The sequence below is a fragment of the Dasypus novemcinctus genome, chromosome 20, assembly GCF_030445035.2.
Source record: "Dasypus novemcinctus isolate mDasNov1 chromosome 20, mDasNov1.1.hap2, whole genome shotgun sequence".
NCBI classification, from domain to species: Eukaryota; Metazoa; Chordata; class Mammalia; order Cingulata; family Dasypodidae; genus Dasypus; species Dasypus novemcinctus.
In genome coordinates this window covers 28,913,426-28,922,410 of record NC_080692.1, presented here as the reverse complement: position 1 = coordinate 28,922,410, position 8,985 = coordinate 28,913,426, and the positions used below count along the sequence as shown (strand labels likewise).

The 8,985-nt window shown below is 40.0% G+C and overlaps 1 pseudogene; it reads left to right on the top strand.

Annotated features, from left to right (window-relative positions):
- The first annotated feature begins 352 nt into the window (after nucleotides 1-352).
- On the top strand, nucleotides 353-1,763 carry LOC101427828 (keratin, type I cytoskeletal 18 pseudogene; annotated as a pseudogene).
- The last annotated feature ends 7,222 nt before the right edge of the window (nucleotides 1,764-8,985 follow it).

Below are 8,985 nucleotides of genomic sequence, written 5' to 3'. Positions count from 1 at the left end.
GAGAACTAAAAAATAAAATAATTGAAATTAAGAAAATAAATGTGTTTGGCAGACGATGGAACAGTTAAATAAAGAATTAGTTAATCAAAAGAGAGGCAAGAAGAAAATAATCATACTGAAAAACAGAGACAAAATGATAAGAAACTCAGAAAAGGGCATAAACAGTGCCAGGAAAAGGTCTAATATAAGTGTAATTGGAGTCTCAGAGGAAAATTGAAAGAGAATGGGTTAAAACAATATTTGAAGATGCAATGGCCAAGAATTTTCCAAAACTGAGAAACAATATCAAGACACAGAATCAAGCTGCAGGCTTATTTTGAGTCCTGGCCTCTCACTGTCCTCCCCAGACAGTATGAGCTTCACTACACACTTTACCACCTATTCTACCACTACCAGTCATTGTGTTTTCTCCAGATGCCCAGCCACTGGGTCTGATTGGCCAGCAGTATGGCCAGCATCTATACCGGTGCCAGAGATTTGGGCTCCTGGATCTCCATGTCCTGCTCTTCTAGCTCCCAGGGTGGCTGGAAGTCAAGTGACCAGGCTACTGGGGGCATCCAGGGCAAGAACTGAATGACCACCTGGCCTCCTACCTGGACAGAGTGAGGGACCTGGAGACTGAGAATCAGAGACTGGAGGGCAAAATTTGTTAACACTTGGAGAAGAAGGGACCCCAGATCAGGGACTGGGGGCACTACTTCAAAACCATAAAGGAACTGAAAGCTCAGATCTTTGCAAGTTCTGTGGACAATGCCCACATCATTCTACAGACCACAATGCCCAGCTGGCTGCTGATGACCTCACAGTCATCAAGTATGAGACTGAGCTGACCATGCTCCAGTCTGTGGAGAGCAACATCCACATGCTTCTCAAGGTCACTGATGACACCAACATCACTTGTCTCAGCTGGAGACAAGGTTCTCAAGGAGAACCTGCTCTTCATGAAGAAGAATCATTAGGAGGAAGTAAAGGGCCTACAAGTTCATATTGCCAGCTGAGGTCTGACCATGGAAGTGGACACCCCCAAGTCTCAGGGCCTTGGCAAGATCATGGCAGACGTCTGGGCCCAATATAACAAGTTTGCTCAGAAGAACCAAGAGGAGTTGGACAAGTGCTGGTCTCAGCAGATTGAAGAGAGCACCACAATGGTCACCTCTCAGTCATCTGAGGTAGGAGCTGCTGAGATGATGCTCGTAGAGCGGAGACAGACAGTTTAGTCCTTGGAAATCAACCTGGACTCCATGAGAAATCTGAAGGCCAGCTTGGAGAATGGCCTGTGGGAAGTAGAAACCCGTTTCGCCCTGAAGATGGAGCAGCTAAACACAGTCCTGCTGTGCCTGGGTCAGAGTTGGCACAGACCAGGCAAAGCTGAGTCCAGGAGTATGAGGCCATGCTGACTATGGAGGTCAAGCTGGAGGCAGAGACTGCCGCCTACCGCCACCTACAGGAATGACACCCAAGTTCTGAGGCATTGAGGCAGCAAGAAGCAGGGTGGCCTATAAAAAATGACTGCATCTTAAAAAAAAAAGAATCAAGAAGCTCCTTGAATCCCAAGCAAAATAAAAAAAATAAAAAATAAAAAGACCACGAGAATATCTTGATGCAAACAGAGGGAGGAGGAAAAAAGGAGCAAAAGTATGAATGAATATGAAGGGTAAAGATTTTGTAGAGACTGGTGGCTTTTAATTATTTAATAGTTTTGGAAATCTATAAGTATCTGAATATTTTATGCCTTCTTATTAAATATTATTATTATTTTTTAATGATTGATAGAGTCTTTTATCAACACTTTCATTGTAATAGGAAAATAATTGTTTCTCTATTGACTAATTATGGATACAAAAACTGTCCATAGCCTTATAAGAGTTTTAGTGTACACTAGGTTTGATGCATATCTTAGAGACAGGACATTAGCTTGTTAGGATTATTAGGGCATGACAGATAATGAGGAACAGTAATTTATAAAATATTCTCTGAAGTGCTTTCTCAAACAATAATCCCTCAGTAATTAAAACAGAAAATAAAATTTATGTTTATACCTAGTTTTAGCTATCAGTCACAATACACATCAATGTTACTTGAAATTTTATGGTTTTGATGTTACTTTTTAAAAGTTACCCAACAGAAATTCAAAGCCCATTTTAAGATCATGAATTTGAGTGAGCAATAAATTTGTAATTTTTCAGCACCAAGTTATTACACAACAATCAAGCAACAGATACTGTTTCAAAGACAGTATTAGTTTTCTTTCCTTGTTTCTTTCCACCACTGATCATTCTAAGGCTTCGTAAGCACGTCCAGGAGTAGAGCAGGCTGCTTTAATTGTCAGTACCACGTACATGGGCATAAACAAGACTATAATTAAACATCAAGTGTACTGATAGGAATTTTGAAATTTTCTTTTCTTCAGACCCTAACTTTTAGGCAAAGAAGGGTTCAATGAGTAATAACAACTTAAATATTGCAGGGACTTATCCTCATCGAATTCCAAGATTTCGGTGCCTGGAGCTTTCTTGATCCCTGTGGGTCCCCTTCCGTCCAGTGTCCCATGCAACACCCCCCCCCACCCCCCCACCCCGCCTTTAGGCAAAGATTTATAAACCTTGGGTATTGTTTTAGAAAGAACAAGGGTATACAGATTACGTTAAGGAATCATCCTATGAACAAAAACAGTTACCACTTTTGTCAGTGTTCTAACTAGATTGGAATTTACTTTGACCATACATAGATTTTTATCCTGGATAGGGAATTTCACATTTTGATTCCCACCCTGCAGTGACCTGTCAGGGTGGAGGCAGGTAAACAGGATGGGAATAAAGACTCAAAGTGGGTCTGTTGATGGGAGGGAAAATGTGCAAGGGTGGGAGATATTTCAGTGCTGAAGTCACTTCAGGAAATCTGGAAAACGTGTCATTGTGTGTGTCTCCCGCTCCCCAAAAGAACATAGATATTAATGAATATTAGCACGTTCATTCCTGTTAGGCAAGCTACTTTTAAAAGCACAAGACCTTTCAGCTCTATTCCTCTGATCCCTCATTTTTCTGTCTACCATTTAGCACCTTCTTGGTGCACTTCCCTCTTCAAACATGGCCCATTATTATACTCACTCTTGCAAACACTAAATATATTTGCTTCTCTCCTTCACTGATCTCCACTATCCAAAACTCCATCCCCCCAGATCAATCTGTAATACCCCCAATCCAGTGGTCAATGTTAGCCTTATTCAGTTTGGGACTAGAAATTATGTTTGTCCTGATAAGAAACAATGTACAATAGAATTACCTATTATGTTACTGCCATTCATATTATTCTATATTATTGCCAAGATTACTTAACTTCCAGTTCATGGAAAAGATTAGGAATATAGAAACAAATTAATGACATCATGAGAAACTAATAAGAAAATTCCAAAAGTTGAGACATTCTAAAGGACCCAGTCTCTCTGGCATGTCAATGTCATGAAAAATAAGACTGTCTAAATAAAAGAGAATTAAGGACTATCACAAACAAATGTAATGCATGGTTCTAAATTGGATGCTGGACTGGCTGATGGAGCTGCTGGACTAGGACTTCTTAAGCAAGACCAAGCTCTAACAAACCGGTGGAGGCCAAAACCTTCTTCTTTAAGATTGAAGAGTATTTAACTGACTTCTCATTTCTTCCTGACTCACTAAGCCCAGTGATGGTCTGTCTAGTTTTCCAGATGAGTTAAGAGCAGTAGCCAGAATTATTATTGAAAATTCACTTGATTCCTGTGGATTCTGTGAAAACCTTCATTTCTCACGGAATAGTCATCTAGTAACCCTTTAAATGAACTACCATAGGAGATATGCACTTGTATTGCTCTTTCTTCTCTGCCACCCCACTGGACACCAATTAATGTAAGGTCTTTTTTTTCTCATCAGACCTTTATGTATTCCTGAATATATCTTCATTATTGCTCTTTTGCAATTAGGTTATATGACAGTATTTTATATAGCAGTTAATTTTTCTTTTGTCCTTTTGCTTCTCATTCCTGAGATGGAGTCTCATAAGGACCCAATTGCATCAAGAATTCCAATTTCTAATTTTTTACAGTGAACTGGGAAAATTTTTTTTGATAGTTTAAGGAGTTGCAGTGGCCTACTCTCAGCTATCCCCAGATGGCTCTAGAATTCTGCATTAGTAGCATATTTTAATGGTGATGGGAAAGACCAAGGGAAATATTGATGATGCAGTAGAAAGACGTGACAATTACTAGAGTAATGTCCTTGAGCAGTTAGTGGATGAGAACAAAACAGGAAGCAGTGGCCTTAGAAAGGGGTGTGTCATGCAAGGACAGTTTTATGATGCAGAATAGTATTTGCTTTTTTGTAATTTCAGGGGAAAGAGAATATCCTCTCCAAGATTCTTTTCATTAACAGTTTCTTGTTAGGAAGGCCTACATTCTCAAAGCTAAAAATGGAAAGAAGCAGATTTGAGAAGCTTAAAACTAACAATATAAAAAGTTTAAAATCAAACAGAGTTTAAAAAATGGAATTGAGAAAGGAAATTTTAGTCCTCTGAAAAATGAAAAAATGGTGGTCTGGAATTTTAAAATAATGCTAAAGAAATTTACAGATAGTTGCTTGAGGAATACACTCTATTCTGCTACCTGAATTCTTTGACACTGTTCAGTGCCTCTCTGCTAAAACATGCCCCAAGTCAGGAGATCAGACCTTGCTGCTTGGAACTGATATAAGTGCCACAGATTCATTTCCTTATAGTTTGCTTCTCAGATGCATTTCTATTATTCCTGCTAATGGTATTTCTGGGAAGATGGCTCCAAAGCTTCATGTCCTAAACTTGAATTCATGCCAACTAGTAAGGACATGGCATTTTTATGACTATGAAAAATAAAACAACAGCTATAAATAATAATATGTACTTGGTAGGGAAGCCATATATAATCAGTCCTTACTTAGACTATGTTAACCTTCTTCCTTCCCCCATTCTCTCATCTCCTTGCTACATCTCTGTGAAGGAATAAATAAAGGGTGACAGGGGCGCAAAAGTAATGTACTTTAGAAATTTTGCATCAAAAGAATATGAGGCAAAGGCAGGAGGTGACATCAAGAAACGAATGATACAGCATGATTTACCCCAGGTATGCAAGGGTGGTTCAACACAAGAAAACCAATTGACATAATACCCTACATTAATAGAATGAAGAAAGAAAGAAAAAAAAATGAGACAATCCTCTCAATCAATGCAGAAATGGCATTCGACAAAATTCAGGACCTGTTTCTGATAAAAACACTCAGAAAACTAGGAATAGAAGGAAACAGCCTTAACATGATAAAAGGCATATCTGAAAAGCTCACATATAACATCATACTCAATGGTGAAAGACTGAAAGCTTTCCCTCTAAGATCAGGAACAAGGCAAGTATGCCTTTAGTCACCGCTGTTATTCATCATCATACTGGAAGTTGTAGCCAGAGAGATCAGGCAAGAAAAAGAAATACAAGTCAACCAAACAGGAAAAGAAGAAGCCTTAAAGTGATGCTGGGGGAACAGATATAGTTCAAGCAGTTGGGTGCCTGCTTCCCACATGGGAGCTCCCAGGTTCAGTTCCCAGTGCCTCCTAAAATAAAACAAGCAAACCAACAACAACAAAAAAAAACACAACTCAGGGCAGCTGCTGATGTGGCTCAGTAGTTGAGCTCTGGCTTCCCACACTTGAAGCTCTGTGTTCCATCCCCAGCCCCAGTACCACACATGCACAAAAGTGATGTGGGTTTCTTTGATTGCACTAAGACATGCCAAGGAGTCTGAAGATAAAAGTAAACCATGCTTATCTTCCTCTGTGCAAAAGGTCCTCCCTGATTGCCGTCAATATTAATTGAACTCTATCAACAAGTCATAATTGGGAGTGGATGTGGCTCAAGTGGTTGAGCGCCTGTTTCCCAGTGCCTCCTAAAAAAAATAAAAAACAACAAGCAAAACAAATGAAAAACGAAAAACAACTCAGGGGAGCCAATGTGGCTCAGTAGTTGAGTGCCAACTTTAACATATGAGGTCCCAGATTCAATTCCCCACCCCTCGGTACCTCAGGAAAAAAAAAAAAAAAAAAGTCATCATGAACCTTAAATTTGCAAAAAATATATTTTCCTTTAAGTTAAATATTACATTTTCATCATGAAGAATTTAAATACAAGAAAATGAAGAGGAAAAAACAAAAATCACCCGCAATTCAATTATTCAGAAAGACATCCTGATCATCTTGTTGTGTTTCCTTCCAGTCTTCTTACCTATAAATATACATAAAATGTTTCTTTTGCCTTATTTCTTTTTAGAACATCTGGGAAGATATGGAGGGAGAACTGAGACTGCCAGGGCATCTGCAGGTGAGTTACAGGATTAAAAGGAACATTACAGTTGTCCCCAGGGTTTTAAAAAGAACAGGGCATCTGGTGTTCAGATGATAGCCCAGTGCCTTTCTCCTAGTAACAAAGAATTATTCTCAAGGAGCAGGTTGATGAGATTCCGGCATAAGTATATCTTCTGAAAGCCCTTTCCTCCTTTCCATACTTTTTTTTTTTTTGGTAGTTTCAGACATTAGATTCTCCCCTACAGCAGAGTTTCATATCTCCATTTTTAAAAACATTAAGAAATTCTTTTATTAAAAAATATTTAAAAAGATTTGTGGTTATTTATATTTCATATTTTGAAATTGCCAGCATCTAAAACACCAGGACCGTTTCTCAACCACAGATGAAAATACATTTTTCTGTTACTTATATATATACCTTTTAAACAAAATAATTTGCCAGATTTGGAATTACTGACCACAACGTTTGGGGGAAAAATTCCACCTATTGGCCACACCTCTGAAGTCTTTTATTATGACTGCCTTATTGTACAAAACACAGATTTTTTTTTTCTGATGCTTGTTTTGTAGAAAAATCCTGATTCACGATTCTTAGAAGACATTACTGCTCTCATGCAAGAGAGTACGTTTCACAGCTTCCTTCTGAACTATAACGAACCTGTCTCTTTTAACTAGATAAAATTCAAATGAGCGCAGTGATGTGTATAATTGCAATTGTAACAGAAGTTTCTAATGTTTTGCTTTTTATATCCTGAAGCAAACTTTGGGTGGTCTCTCCTGATGAACTAGAGGATCAGCTCTTCATGGCAATAGGCTTAATGAACAAATGATAGCCCACTGTTCTAATCCATCCAGTAGTCCATCCTTTCGTAAAACTCCAGTGAGGCGCGTGCACTGTGACGCCGGCTAGAAGCCACGCCTGGGAGTTTGTCAGACATGCAAATCTGGGGCCACATCCCTGAACTACTGAATCGGAAACTCTGGGGGTGGAACCCAAGCACCTCTGTTTGAACAGCCCTCCTGGGGATTATTATGCATGTTAAAGTTTGAGAACTCCTGGTGGGTGAGGTGATGGGGGGTTGAGTGTGTTGCCAGAGGATGTGAGGTTTTGCTGGCCCCATTTCAATTATTCTATTTGCCTGACTGCTCCTCTCTATTAAAATAGCTAAGGAGCATATTGTAAGGAGGAAAATGTGCTGGAAAGCTCTGTGCCAACCCCTTTGTGCCTACGCCTTAATCAGGTTGCAGTTAAGCTTCTGCGTCCTTTGAATAAATGTGCCCCACGCGAGTTCAGGCTTATTTATCTGCACTTTTGGAAGGATTTCCCTTGTGACTGGGAAGGTTCAGAAACATCTTTTCTTTTTATCACTTACCTAGATCAAGTCATGCTGTTTCACTCTGTAAGTGCAAAACCTTGTGATGAATCAAGTAGAGATGGTTATTATTTTCAAACAGTTAGGTAGGTCAGAATAGAAACACCACATGTCCTGATTGGCAGATCCCCCAGGGACGATCCCTTTGATTTTCCTCGATCACATACCTGTTCCTTTTGGGATTTGGAGTCGGACAGCCTTGCTTCCTTTCCAGGCTCTGCCACTTAAATAAGCTGGGACCTCAGGCAAGTTAAGGACCCTGTCTAAAACTCAGCTTCCTCCTTCATGAAATGGGATTATAATAGTTCCTGTTCACAAGGTTGTTTTAAGAACTAAATAAAATTATTTAATCTTTACCTTTTTTTGGCTTCCCACTTGGTTTTTTTTTATTATCTTTTTAAATTTTTTTTAAGATACATAGTGACACGTCTAGGCCCCATCCCTAGCCCCTGACCGAATAACAGCCACGACTTGCAGAAACTGCAAGTTTATTATTAACCTGCCCCATTGTGGAAGGGCGACCAGCCGTTTACTCAGAAGGTGTCACGTCCCATAACATAGAGCACCCTCCCATCCTGAGCCTACGTGTCCAGATACAGTTCATTTCCTCACAAGAATAGATAAAGACGCCACATGACCCCACCAACCCCTCCCGCACCCCTAGAATTCACTGCCCCTAGCCCACCGCCCCTAGCCCTCCCTATAGGTCCTTGAGTCTTGGGTCACACCCAAGCCAAAACCCACTCCCAGTAAGCATGTTCCCGCCTGTAGAAGTACTGTGTAAATTCATGACTGCCTCTGCCAGGGGCAGACTGAAGTTTATTCTTCAGACCCCCTTTATTGGGAAAGCTTCCCAATAAATCCTTGCCTGCAATTGCTGGCCTCCACATCCCAATTGTCTCAGTCCGACATTTAACACATAGATCACACAATATGTTACATTAAAAAATATGAGGTTCCCATATACTCCATTCCCCACACCCCCCACTCCTTCCACATCGACAACTTCTTTCATTAGTGTGGTACATTCATTGCATTTGATGAGTACATTTTGGAGCACTAGCTATAGAGCATCGATTAAGGTTTACATTGTAGTTTACACTCTCTCCCAGTCCATTCAGTGGGTTATGGCAGGATATATAATGTCCTGCATCTGTCGCTGCAATATCATTGAGGACAATTCCAAGTCCTGAAAAAGTCCCCATATCACACCTCTTTTCCCCTCTTCCTGTCTTCAGCAAGTCCTGGGGCCACTGTCTAC